At 35.6% G+C, this 15,339-nt stretch overlaps 1 protein-coding gene across 3 annotated transcripts in view; it reads right to left on the reverse strand.

Annotated features, from left to right (window-relative positions):
* The window catches only part of Cadm2 (cell adhesion molecule 2), a 956,963-nt gene that overhangs the window by 352,188 nt on the left and 589,436 nt on the right, over positions 1-15,339 (reverse strand). The window lies entirely within an intron of this gene.

Genomic DNA, 15,339 nt, shown 5'->3' on the forward strand with positions numbered 1-15,339 from the left:
CAACACATCTTGGCATCACTACACAAATGTTTCACAGCATAAACAACTGTAACACACACACACACACACACACACATCTAAAAGTTATATTCCACAACAGAATACAAACTCAGAAAGTAGTTTCTAAATGGAGGCCTCTTGACCACCACTCAACATGTAAAACTGTTACAAGTGTAAATAATTTAACTCAATTTTATATTTTTTGACAAAGAAACTTAAAGAATAAAGCTCACCAATATTTTTTTAAAGTTCTGGTAATATCTATGTCTTGTAATAACAAGACAGCACTAACTTACCAAGAACAGGTATCTGGGTTTGAATTTTAATTCTTTAGTTATATAATTTTCTTAGGAAATAATTTATATAAGGCAAGCTTCAGTTGTTTCTTTCCATAAAGAACTCTCAGTTTTAATATGAGAGCTAGAGATTAAATCTTTATGTGAATTAATTATTATAATGCCTAACACGTAGCAAGTACCAAGGAAGTACATCTTTTATTTAGATGTGAAAATGAATGGTAACTTAGACGGCTTCCTTATCTTTATTTTATATTGAGAGAAAAACTGACAACTTTAACAAATTGAGATAGTATGAAATATGATATTACAATGTAAATCATAAAATCCCTTACAATTTTTCATTTGTAATCTCAACTAAAAAGGTGACCTCTGGTTAATTCATTAAACAATTTACTTCCTGTTCTGGTTGGGTTTTTTTGTTTGTTTGTTTGTTTGTTTGTTTGTTTGTTTGTTTTTTTCATCAACTTGACACATGCTGGTTATGGAGGGATACAACCTAGAAAATGCATATATTACAGTGTCCTGTACCCAAGTCTGTGGAGCATTTTATTAATTAGTGGTTAATATGAATGAGACCAATGTTGAATTTGGTTTTACTTTTGTTTGATTGTGACTGTGCCTTGGTTCTTCCTTCTTGTAGCCAGAAAATATTTATCTTTATCATTTTAACTCATGTGGTCTTTATTTGACAGACTTTGAACATTTTAAGAGACAACTTTTTTCAATATTTGAATTTTTAAAGACATTGAGGCTTTTAAAATTTGGGATGTGTTTATTTTTTATCATTATTATTATTATTATTATTATTATTATTATTATTATATTTGTGTTTTAATTTTACACAACAGCCATGGGCTCCCCTGTCCTCCCCGCTCCCGCACCCACCCCGAACTTTCCCCTAGCCCCTCCCCTCCATTCCCATCTCCTCCAGGGCCAAGATTCCTCTGGGGATTCATTTAAACCTGGTGGATTCAGTACAGGCAGGTCCAGTCCCCTCCTTCCAGGCTGAACAAAGTGTCCCTGTGAAAGCCCAAAGTTCCAAACAGCTAGCTCATGCATTAAGGACAGGTCCAGTCCCACAACCTGGATGCCTCCCAAACAGTTCAAGCTATTCAATTGTCTCACTTATCCAGAGGTCCTGATCCAGCTGGGGGCTCCACAGCCTTTGGTTCATAATTCATGTGTTTCCATTCATTTGGCTATTTGTCCCTGTGCTTTTTCCAATCTTGGGCTCCACAATTCATGCTCTTATAGTCCTTCCTCTTTCTTCACAATTGGACACCTGGTGCTCCACCTGGGGCCTGGCTGAGGATCTCTGCATCGACTTCCATCAGTTATTGGATGAGAGTTCCAGCACAACTGGAAAGGTATTTGGCCATCTGATCATCAGTCTAGGTCAGATCAGGCTGTCTCTCGACCATTGCCAGCAGTCTACAGAGGATATATCATTGTGGATTTCAGGGGACCTCTCTAGCACTCTGTATCTTCCTCTTCACATGTGGTCTTCATTTATCATGGTCTGTTATTTCTTGTTCTCCCTTTCTGTTCTTGATCCAGCTGGGATCTCCTGATTCCCATAAGCTTTCTTTCCCTCAAACCTTGCCCTTCATTACTCCCACTGTCTTCCAGGTTGTTCATGTAGATTTCATCCATTTCACTGTCATTGGATGATCCCTGGGTCTTTCCTAGGGTCCCGTTTCCTAGGTAGCCTCCCTGGAGTTGTGTAGGAGTCTAGTCATCTTTGTTTTACATCTAGTATCCTCAGATGAGTGAGTACATACCATGTTTGTCCTTCTGAGTCTGGTTTACCTCACTCAGGATGATCTTTTCTAGATCCATCCACTTGCCTGCAACTTCATGATGTCATTGTTTTTCTCTGCTGAGTAGTACTCCACTGTGTATATGTACCATATTTTCTTTATCCATTCTTTGGTTGAAGGGCATCTATGTTGTTTCCAGGTTCTGGCTATTACAAACAATGCTGATATGAGCATAGCTGAGCAAGTTCCCTTGTAGTATGATGGAGCATTCCTTGGGTATATGCCCAAGAGTGCTACAGCTGGGTCTTGGGGGAGATGGATTCCCAATTTTCTAAGGAAGTGCCATATTGATTTCCAAAGTGGCTGTACAAGCTTGCATTCCCACCAGCAATGGAGGAGAGTTCCCCTTGCTCCACATCCTTTCCAGCATAAGCTGTCTTCTGTGTTTTTGATCTTAGCCACTCTGACAGGTGCAAGGTGGTATCTCAGAGTCATTTTGATTTGCATGTCCTGGATAATTAGGGATGTTGAGCAATTCCTTAAATGTCTCTCAGCCATTTGAACTTCCTCTGTTGAGAATCCTCTGTTTAGTTCTATAGCCCATTTCTTAATTGGACTGTTGGGCATTTTGATGTCTAATTTCTTGAGTTCTTTATATATTCTGGATATCAGCCCTCTGTCAGATGTGGGGTTGGTGAAGACCTTTTCCCATTCTGTATACTGTCGCTTTGTCTTGTTGACCATGTTCTTTGCTCTACAAAAGCTTCTCAGTTTCAACAGGTCCCATTGATTGATTGTTTCTCTCAGTGTCTGTGCTACTGGTGCTATATTTAGAAAGTGATCTCCTGTGCCAATGCATTCAAGACTACTTCCTACTTTCTCTTCTATGAGGTTCAGAGTAACTGGATATATGTTGAGGTCTTTGATCCACTTGGACTTAAGTTTTGTGCAAGGTGACAGATATGGATCTATTTGCAGCCTTCTACACATTGACATCCAGTTATGCCAGCACCATTTGTTGAAGATGCTTTCTTTTTTCCATTGTACATTTTTGGCTTCTTTGTTAAAAATTATATGTTCATAGGTGTGCGGGTTAATGTCCAGGTCTTCAATTTGATTCCAATCGTCTGGAATGTATTTATATTGAGATACCAATATTACTATGAGACCTTGGAGATAAGCATGAAGGAAAGGTTATGGCTTAATAATGATGTGTTTGCCTGTCAAGTTGACATAACCTTTCCTTCATGCTGTGTCATCTTGACACAAACTAAAGTTATCTGGAAGGGGGATAGGAAGATCACTTGAGAAATTACCATCATTCACATTAATTTTATGGAAATCTGTAGGTCATTTCCATAATTAGTTATTGATGTGGTTTTACCAACCACACATCAGGACAACTGGTCCTCAGTTGATTAAGAAAGAAGGCTGTGCACAACCAGTATGCAGCATTCTTCCATGGCTTCTCCTTCAGTTCCTGCCTTCTGGTTCCTGCATTAAATACATGCTTTGACTTCCAGCAATAATGTCTATCAATGTAACCTGTAAAGTAGAGTAAACCATACCTCCCTAAGCTGTCTTTAATCATGATGTTTTATCATTGCAATAGAAACCCTAAGTAAGATATTCCTCAAAGATAAGATATTTTATATCACACATTTACAAAGATGTGTAAAAGTATTGGAGCTCCATGCCTTTTGATTGTCCCTCATTTGCCACTAAAATCATTGGTCAATCTGTCAACAATTAGGCTTAAAGTATTGCAGTCAATGATGTAAGGAATAGAAGACATAAAATCCATGATCCTTGACTGAACAATTAGTTATGAAATATGTATGTGAACATTTCACTAGCACTCTTGGCAGCAAGCAGTGTTTAAGCAAGCAATAAAAGCTATATCTGAGTGTGGTATTGAAAGCCTCACAGGAACACTTAAGTTCATTGCTACTAAGCTTATATGGTACTTTATCTCTACCTGCTGTTTTTAAGTTTTTCTAGGATCTACAGACTGGGTCCTCCATCAAACCACAACCTAGATAGATGACTTTCTCATCATCCTCTATCACTTATTGGACTCTTTTGTGTCTGACACCCATAACTCATAACTTGACTGAGAATAAGAAAAACCTAGGAGATAGTTTTGGTATCTTCTTCTTAACACATATCTGTTTTGCTTCTAGCAGTATGTGCTGCTTAACTGTATGAAAATACTAAAATGAATGAACTCCCTGTGTCCTTTCCCAGGTTCAGTTCTTATGTTCTACTTTTCTTTCTCTGCTGATTAAATCAATCAAGGATATCACCCCAGTTATTAACACCTTCCATCACTGCAGTACCACACTTCCTTGCAATTGGGTCTACTCTATCAGTTTACAATCACATCTCACTTTTTCCTCTTAGTAATCCTTTTCTTGACTTTAATTCCCTTCTAAGTGAATGCATAGATATTTTCTCTCTCTCTCCTTTGTCACAGTACTCTGAAAAATAGTTACTAACCACTCATTCCAAAGGGTACCCATTTCCATTCTTTTAACATCAATCCAATGAATCTCTTTCTATTTCCTACTGTCTACCTTTTCTGCACTTTCCACTTCCTAGACTTTCCAAATAATTTTTACCACTTCCTCTTACACAGGAACCTGTCTAACTCCATAAATCAGTACCTGACAGTTGCATTCCTTCTTCAAGTTCCATCCTGTCCTGCACTAATAGTGAATTCACTGATGCACATTATCTGCTAGATTTTTATGAAATACATACAGTGGGGAAATTCAGTCCCAATGTTCCTACTACTCAATTCAAAAGTTTAAGAAGCAAGCAGACAGCCCAGAAAGGCTAGGTTGGTTCTGTGTATCTGGCCCTGATATAGATCATAGACTCTGTGGTCAAGAGGCTTCTAACCTGAAAGGAGCTTCTTCTCAATGAACAGGTGCCATTAAAGTTACCCTCCGATTTAATCCCAGAAAGTAAGGGCAGAAAGCAGAAAGGTATTTAAGTCGCAAAGAGCAGAAACTAGAAGTTTTTGGCTGGTTAAACTTTTAGGCTTTTAGCAACAGTTCAGCTGAGATCCATTCAGATGATGACACAGAGGCTTCCAGTCTGAGGAAACAGGGTCAGCTGAGGAATTGATGAGGTGAGGAAGCTGTGGTTTGTTCTGCTTTTCTGATCTTTCAGCATTCACCCCAATAACTGGCCTTAGGTTTGATTTTATTAATAAGACCTGTTAAGATTCATGATACATATGATATTTTCATCTCATCTTGGAAATGCCCTAAAGTCATGGCATAAAAGTAATTATAGGCCAGGTGGTGGTGGCACATGCCTTTAATCCCAGCACTCAGGAAGCAGAGGCAGGAGGATTTTTGTGAGTTACAGGCCAGCCTGGTGTACATTGTGAGTTCAAAGAGAATCAGGGCTAATAAAGAATCCTATCAAAACAATCACAACAACAACATGTAATTACAAATACTTCTTTAATGTCCCACAAGATTTTTCTTGTTATATCAATTGTAATTATGAAAGCCTGTCCTGGGAGCATTTTTCATAAAAATGTTTATCCTTCCCCAACTATTCAACAAAATGGACATACTGATAGAGATTAAATTCTGTAAGAAATTTCAAAAAGGATTATTCAGTTGTCCTAAGAAACAGAAGAGCTACAGGCAGAAACATAGCTTTCTCTCATAGCTAGGACATCCAATAACTCTAACCCTGTTGGATAAAAAGCAAGTAGCTAATAAACATAGATATGTTGTAGTATAATGCATACAAGGTCAGTTTATAGATATAGAATTTAAAATTTCTTAGACTTATTTATTTATGCTTTTTGACAGAGCCTCACTCTGTAGCTCTGGCTGGACTGGAACTCAACAGAAATCCACCTGCCTCTACAACCTAAGGGCTGAGGTTGGATGCATGTGCTACATGGGTTCTGAAATCAAATATAACTCCTTTCTAAGAGCAACAAATTCCCTTAACAACTGAGCCATCTCTTTAAACTCCTAGTTATAGAATTAAGAGCTACATGAAATTACAAAAAAAAAAAAAAAAAAAAAGGTGAGGAAAAATACAAAGTCCTCAGAAAATGCATGACTCTCTTAACAAGTTAGCAAGGCCTTTGTATAGTGATATTTTATTTGTATTGAAATGTGATTTTATTTATATGTCAATAAAGTTGCCTTGAGGTCAGAGCAAGCCAGAGCAGAAGTTGAGCAGTAGTGGGGCACGCCTTTAATCCCAGCACTTGGGAGGCAGAGCTAGGCAGATCTCTGTGTGTTCAAGGACACAGCCAGCATGGCAGACACATGCCTTTAATCTCAGTACCAACCATAGAAGACCTGGAGGTCTGTACAAACAGGCAGTGACAAGGAGGTCATGTGGCTGGGTTTACAACCAATGAGAGAGGAGAACAGAAAGTTTTTAAATAGACAGGAGGCAGAGAAGTAGGTCTCTTGCAGAGAGGAAGAACCCCAGAAGCAGTGAAGGGTAAGGTTTTCTGCTTTTGCTCTGACCTCGTGGTTTTTAACTCTGCAATCCGTTCTGTGTTTCTTATTTAACAAGCTGGTTACATCTACACCTTTGTGTGCAGATTATATACTGAACATTAATTCTTTCCTTGTTGTCCTTATTGAACTCACGTCTCTTTAACCCTCTCCCACATGCACCACTTCTACAGACTTGCTTGACTGATTCTCTAATGTGCCACTGTCTCACTTGGCCACAGGGGTCCAGCGCCCGTACAAAATGAAAGCAAATTTCTAAGTGAAGGGAGCCAACTGGCAACTGACAAAGTAGGATTTTTGTTGAATTACAGCCAAACATTGAACTTTGAAAAATGAAAGCAGACTGTAGACACACCAGTGGGTGGACTTTGGTGAGCAAAAAGGCAACACATGACCTACTCTATAGGGAGATTATCAGTGAGATTTTCCTTCATTATATATTGTGCATATTCTTATTAGCTGTCTTCTTATAGGTATATTGAAAATCCTACAAAATAGGGATATTTTCTACTGTATCAATTTGAGGACATAAGACCAAAGTGTTACTTATTTCTAGAAATAACTTTGTCATGCATCTCAAACCATTTAAGGTAGTTCTTCTGTGGAACCAGATTAAAATTCAAATACAAGGACTACTCAAATATATTATATGACTACTTGCATTATCTTTTATTATTTTACAAAATAATTATACTTATCATTAAAGTACTCCATAATAATTCAATTAAGTGATGAATACATGTAATCATTTATTATTAAAGTATGAAAAATAAGAAAGTGATATAGACATATATGAGAATAGTTTATTTCTGAAATGGCCTTTGTATTTTTTTAAGTGAAGTGAATCTCTTCACTTGGAAGTTGTTGAAATGTTCTAAATTGAGTTAATGCTGGAGCTGACGGAGTGTCTAAATTGAAAGAACATGTTTTCTTCTGTACTTATCTTTCAACTTGTTTTGGTTATTGCTTTAAAAACTAAAGTTTTACAAGTGATCATTATATCCATGAAGAAAGGTGTACTATAAAATGATTTTGTCTGCGTAGTATGTTTAATGTTACTTTCTGATTACAAGGCAGTTGAAACACGCATAAAAACAAGTCATGCAAACAACAAGTGCCTCAGCTTTACACATCACATACAACACTGGAGAGAAAAGACAGAGGGAGGGAGATTTGGATGAGTTTAAATTTATGAGTAAAAATATAAGAACTGAAATTTATTTTTTGACACATGGTTCATTTTAATTAATATTACATGGCTTTCTAAAAACCCAAACTCAAAAACATACATCAAAAGAAAGTATAATAACACTTTTACAATACGCATGGATGCTTTTCTCTGTATGTATTTATATGAAAGTAAGTTTTTTAGTTTTTGAGATTAAAATATAATTACATCATTTGTCCTTTCACTTTCCTCCTTCCAGACTCTGTCATATATTCCTCTATGATTTTTTTCAAATTCATGGCATTCTTTTCCACTTCTTCTTCTTCTTCTTCTTCTTCTTCTTCTTCTTCTTCTTCTTCTTCTTCTTCTTCTTCTTCTTCTCTCTCTCTCTCTCTCTCTCTCTCTCTCTCTCTCTCTCTCTCTCTCTCTCACACACACACACACACACCTACACACACACACACACACACTCACTTGAATACATAATTATAACTTGTTCAGTCCATAAAATGTTACTAGTTCAGACATGCTAACGTGGATAGGAAAAGTCCAGGAGAGCTTACCCTACCTAATAAACTATAGGCACCCAAGAAATGCTGACAGTGTGAGAAATTTCTCCCTGAAGGAATAGTACACTAAATGTTTAACCAATACCAAAATGTTTAGCCCTGAAAACATACATAAAGCATGTTTTAAACCCAAGATGGAGCGTTAGGGGTAACTTAAGGAGTCTAGGATTTTATACTCTTATTTTCACTGGTACTAGATTATCCCACTACCTCATCATCTGCTCGTTTGCATGGCATTAAAACCTATCCAGTTCTAAGGAAGGAAAATTAAAAGACAGCATCAAGAAGAAATTTAAATGGCTGCAAAACTGAAGTAAACGCTAATTATAATACAGCTGTTCAAAGACAAGAGGACAATTAGAACATCAAAATAGTGACTACTTAAAGACTATTTTAATAATCACTACATATTTGACAAACTAGCATAACCTGTGTACTGCCTGGTGATAATGTTAAGACATTAAGTAGGAAAAAGTGTATCGTATCAATGAAACTAATTGAAAGTGAACTGATGGAAAATTTTAATTAACTTTGTGAACTGTCTTTGTCTCTGTCAATTACCTCAATTATACCACAGAAACACTGAGCAAAAATCTGTATTCAAGTTCAGACTAGACTGATGTGAAACAATCCCTTGGTGGGTAAGAGGTAGATCATTGCAATCATATAAAACAAAGAACGATATAGAATAAATTGATAGTGGTTGAAAATAAATGAAGGGAGAAATATGTACAGCTACTAGGGGAATCACAGAGACATATTGAAGTAAGCCCAGGGCCATCTGCTGGTACAAGAACATTAATCAGCTGTGTGGAGAATCAGCTCCCTGCTTTTACATTGTTGACTCAAAAAATAGGCATAATGCACAATATGTAATTATTAAATTCATACCTATGTGTCATTCTAGTTAACAATTTCTCAAATGAGTGATGGTAACATAAATGTCTGGCTATAAGTAAAAAAAATCAACATATTTATAAAATATAATATGTTTTTACCTTTTTGCCTTTTCTATGATATGTAATTTAGTATAGAATACATTGAGAAGCAACATTCTAAAATCAATTGGAATATATGTGTGTGTACTTAATATTCAAAATGGCTAAAATATCCGTTTTACAATAGCTTTTGAGTTGTTCAAATAGTTTGAGTGTTTATTATTCCAAGTAAAGCGATGCTATTCATTTAATAGTCATTTGTTTTAGTATTTTAAAATTTTCTACAATGAATATCCAATTGTGGTAGTTTGAATGTCATTGGCCTTCATTATCTCATAGAAAGTGGCACTACTAAGAGGTGCAGCTTTGTTGGAGTAGGGACAGCCTTGTTGGAGGAAGTGTGTCTTTCTCTGGGTGGGCTTTGAGGTCTCATATATGATCAAGGTACTGTCTCTCATGGAGACCACTTCCTTTGCCTCCAAGATGTAGGACTCTCTGCTACAACTACAGCACCACATCTGCCTGCACTCCGCCATGTCCGACCACGATGATAATGGACTGAACCTCTGAACTGTAAGCAAACCACCCCAATGAAATGTTTTCCAATGTTTTATATATATATCAGGCATCAAGTGTAAATGAGACACTATTCTAGGCATAATTGACATACATGGAAAGGAATCATCTAAAAAACAAACTGTGATTATATATCATTTTTCAAACTACAGAAAGATCTTGTCCTCTGGTCTATGGACAACATATATCTCATATGCTTCGTTAGAAATGCTCCCAGTTTTAAGCAAAAAAGACTATATGGAAACTAACATCTATGTTTGTTGAGGGGCTATTTTAGATTTTTCTTTCTTATATTTGCTAAATGTGATCTCGTCCAATGACCACATAATTGAAAAAATGCAAGCAGAACTTGAATTATTAAAAGTCTCAACATTAACATTTGATTTGGTTTTAAAAAATCCTATTAGTAGCATATACTGATTACTACTGATGAATGAATGAAGTAAAAAGACTCGCGATTCATGTAGATAAAGACCTACAAAATATATATGATTAAACTTTGGCAAAAGATATAGCAACATTCCAAAGAAATGGTTTACCTAGCTTTATGCTTCTTATTTTGACAAAAATGTCTTAGATGGGTTAGACGAGCCCTGTTGAAAGTGAATGTGAAAGATTTTATAATACTAGTTTAAACATGAAGCTTTCTAAATATCTTTATGTCTTCTGGTAACAGGCTCCCTCTCTGCTATAATCTGAGGTGCAAATGGAACTATAACTCTCCAAATGTTTTCTCTATATGAACAAATTTATTCCTTTGCTTGCCTCTTCTATCGTTTTATAATTAAGGTGCACCATGTATTATTAAAATGTAACTATGCTTGTGTATGTAAATCTGCTTTATTAACACTTAGTTATTATTATATTGAACATGATATAAGTGTATGGGAAAGGGGGCAAAAGAGTCATTTCCTGCACTGTTAGCAAATGGATGTGAACTAAAGGTAAAATACCAGTTCTACAATGGTGATCAATTGTTAAATAGCTAAACCAAGATTCATTTTCACATTTCTGTTTACTTCTTCCATAGCTTATTAGCTACTTTCCAGTTACCTAAGTAGGGTCTAAGGACTTTCTGAATAAATCTTTTTAAAATCACATGTATTTATAAAAGACCTATTCTTGAACTGATACTAAATATTTGATTGAGATGGCACCTCAATAAAGAGTTGTGAACGTACGTATTTATTCATTCTCCTTCTGAGCAATGAATATGCGAGTTCAGCAGCTGTAGAGCTTGAAGAATTGTTACACCATGTAAGGAAAGGCAATGGCATGCTGAGATATCTAAGCATGACACTAAATGTGCTGGTTTGAATGGGAATGGCCCACGTAGGCTCATACATTTGACTGACTGGATTCTAGTTAATGGAACTATTTGGGATAGACATAGGAAGGAGGAACTTATTGGAGGAAGTGAATCACGAGGGGTAGATTTTGAAGTTTCAAAAGCTCCAGCTTGAATCAATGTGTCTATTTCTCTTCCTTTCTCTCATTCTCCCTCCCTCTCTGCTACCTACCTGCCCGTGTGTGTGTGTGTGTGTGTGTGTGTGTGTGTGTGTGTGTGTGTGTGTGTGTCTCCCTCTGCCTGCCCCCTGCAGATCAAGATGTAAAGTTCTCAGTTACTTCTCCAGTGCCATTCTTGATCATTTCCAGCTATGATGTCCATGGACTAACCCAATGAAACTATAAGCAAGCCCCCAATTAAATGCTTTCATTCATAAGAGTTACCATGGGCATGGTGTCTCTTCACAGAAATAGAACATTAATAACTAAGACACTGAATAAAATTTTTCTATCAGGTGTTAAGGTTGATGACAGAGAACAACATATTTTAGTGTAGCCTAGGATAAAAGAATAGAGCACTGAACTAGACACTTCACGTTTCTTTTTGTTGTTGTTGTTGTTTGTTTTTTGTTTTGTTTTTTTTTTTATTTTTGAGACAGGGTTTCTCTGTGTAGCTTTGTACCTTTCCTGGAACTCACTCTGTAGCCCAGGCTAGCCTCGAACTCACAAAGATCTGCCTGGCTCTGCCTCACATTCCTAACACATGAGAGTAGACAGTACCAACACAATATAGAGCACACTTTAGATATAGTGAAATAAAGGACAAAAATTCTGGTCTACTTTCTAATATATTTTCTTGAACCTATCCTCAAAATGAACTACTCAAAATAATCCTTTTATTGCATTCTTTGATACCTTAATATTTTTATTCCAAAGTCAGTGTGCAGTGTTTCATATAATTAAATAAACTATATCTATGTTTTGATGCCATTCATCAAATTTTATTCATAATACCTTTAATTATTTATTTTGAATCTTTGTACTAGGGAGACTGAGGCAGGAAGGGGTCCACAATGTTAGGACTAACTAGACACAAAGTAAATTCCATCCCAGCCAGGGCTCCATAGCGGAACACTGATTCAAACAGTTCATTTCAACAATATTTACTATTCTTTCATAAAATATTTAGTGTTTGTTTCAAAATCTAATATGTAGAAAGTAATATTTTTGAAAACTGTATTTGCTACTTAGAAGTTTCTGTAATTCTATTACTTTACCTCAAATAAAGACAGCTGTTCAAATTAATTTTAAATGCAGCTGTTTCTAACTGCTTCAACAGTTCTGTCATTTTCAAAACTGATTGGTATTTTATATACTTTGCTTGAGATAATATAAAACATATATGAAAATTAGAATTATTTAACATCAGTGAAGAATGACTTATAATTTTAATTATCTAAAAACTAAAACTTTAATATATCCGAAAATGTTATGTCTGAGTATATCTTATAAAGTTCTTTCTAGCTGAAATTCTGAGAACATTATGCTTGTTATGACTACTTTCAAAACACAAATACATCCAACTCCCAGTGCATTCATGTGTCATTTTTTGAGCAAAGGCTTAATGTCAGCAAATGAAATATCCATTTCATAAGGGTGGAGTATAGAAGAACCAATGTAGCTCTCTCAGATTTTTTGTACCAAGATTTGCTAGGGACACTTTAGGTTCTGTTCCCTATTTCTTCGCTGCACACTTCCCAAGAGCTGTTGGACAGCAAAGGTTGCAGACAGTAAAATTTTGCTTCTTCTATAGCAGTTCCTAGTTCTGCGGTACTTGATTTGTATAGACTCACAGTGGCTGTGGTAGACAGAATTCCTTTGTGTATACCGAGTATGCCATCTCTTAATGAACTTCAACCTCAGACTTTCTGTGTATCTTAATACATAATAATTTAACTCATAGATCATGATACCTTCAATGCCATTTATATCTAGGCATTGAAAAATATCCTGGATACAACTGACACCAAAGACTAAAGATTGACACTGATGTATGTATTAGAAACAGTTCCTTTGTTTTTGTTTCTGTTTTCTTGTTTGTTTGTTTGTTTGTTTGTTTGTTTGTTTGAGACAGGGTTTCTCTGTAGTTTTGGTGCGTGTCCTGGATCTCACTCTGTAGACCAGGCTGGCCTTGAACTCACAGAGATCCGCCTGCCTCTGCCTCCCGAGTAACGGGAATAAAGGCATGTGCCACCACCGCCCAGCTAGAAACAGTTCTTCTAAAGGTCATTTAGAGGATGAGGGAATGACTTGGTTTGTAAAATTACTCCTGAACAAACATGAGCGATTGAGATAGGATCCCTAGAACCCATGTAAATATCAGAGAAGTTTGGTTAGTATATATGTTCTAGACTCGGGTAACTTTTTTGATGCTTGCTGGCATGCCTTCACAGTAAATTGGATGAAGCTCCAGTGAGAAACTCTTAAAACATGAGGTGAAGAGTGGATGATTGGGGAACATCTCTGATATTGAAGTACCTACTTTTACACACAGGAGTAAATTGAGACACATAAAAACTGTAAGTAAAATTGTGTATTCACATAAAACACATACACACACACACACACACACACACAAGATAGTAAACTTAGATGTTATTTACATAAAGGTGTAGAGTAATTGTCTCTTGGTGAATAAAAATAGAAGAATATTGTTTAACAAAGAACTATTTGTTACAAATAAACAAAATAAAAACTTTCAGAAATATGCTTCCCTCCTGCCCCAACATAAGGCTGTGACTGGAGTACAGTCAATTCCCCTCCCCCATTATTTAAACTACATAAACTATAATTTTAGGAAATCAAGCAAAGAGCTAATCAAGTTTTGATTTGCTAATTACTTCTCAATTTGATTAAAGCTGGCAGCTAATCATCTGTGGAAGTTTAAAGTCAATCTTTCACTCACATTTGCAAATCAAGACTTCAATGAAGAACAGAATTGGAAATATAATATAAAAGTTCTTTGTGTGATAACAAATAATTAATTTCTGCTTGTTGCTACAATTTTAACAATAAGGATTTTTTTTCCAGGATGCTCAACAAGCTGAATATTGCATGTGGTACTATCATCTTATCCTAGAGGACAGAGAGCAAGCCAAATTTATAGCTTTGTGGAAGAGCCCACATTAAGCCAAAACAGAGTCTATGCTACATTAAACAAGCACAATATAATTCAAGATCACAATTCCATTTTTATGGTCAACAGTAGCTTGCAGTGGGAATCTCTGCCAAGAAATAGAACCATGAATGATCAATGTAATTATTTTTACAATTAAAGCCAAATTTTACAACATATTTAACTGTTATTAATGTATTTCAGAAAAAATCTCCGTGAAAACTGTACTACAATAAAGAAAAGCAATGCTGCAGCCGTTGAATTCAACGACAAAGAACTTTAGGATGAAGCATAAGGAGAACAAACTGAATCTGAAGTCTTGGCACTAATTTCAGGAAAAACATCTTTCAAAGTCACTTCCAAACGTGATATTTAAATGGTGCCCTAAAAAAGGTCCATCTATCTTTGTCATTTTCTGTTCCTTTCAAACTAATACAACTTGAACATTACTAAAATACCCTGCATCGAGTAATGAATCATTTTTCTTTGAGGTATTTCTTCATTATGACTGCCTCATTAATACAATTTCCATGCTGTGTCTTCACAGGTAATGTCATATGAAAGTTTGGGTGATTATCATATAACGTCATGTTGTCTGAGCAAGCAATAGGAAATTGTCATGAAATTGTAACCAACATAATATATCTTTATTTATTTTCATTTTTCATTGAATTGCATTCAAAAGTATCCACAATTATTTTTCAAAGACTATTTAAAAATCTTCATCTTCCTCTCTTCTCTAAGCTTAACATTTTTGAATTACTTCCATTTAAATTTGCTTTCTATTGTCATATTTACACTATGCAATTCATTTGATATGCCAGTTTCTAACTTTAGCATTAAGCCAGATAAAAATTATAGCTTTATCATTTCAAATTCTAGGAATTTTTTAACATTTCCATAAATGACCTTGTAAATATCTATAGTAAACATAAATTATAAAATCAATACAAGAACATCAAATTTTAATTTAAATCATTAAGTACATATACACATGCCTATAATAGAATTTTTTACTTTATTTTACCATTGATTATTTTGTGGGAAGTAACATGTGCCAAA

This window comes from Onychomys torridus, chromosome 12 (genome assembly GCF_903995425.1).
Source record: "Onychomys torridus chromosome 12, mOncTor1.1, whole genome shotgun sequence".
In the NCBI taxonomy this organism is placed as follows: domain Eukaryota; kingdom Metazoa; phylum Chordata; class Mammalia; order Rodentia; family Cricetidae; genus Onychomys; species Onychomys torridus.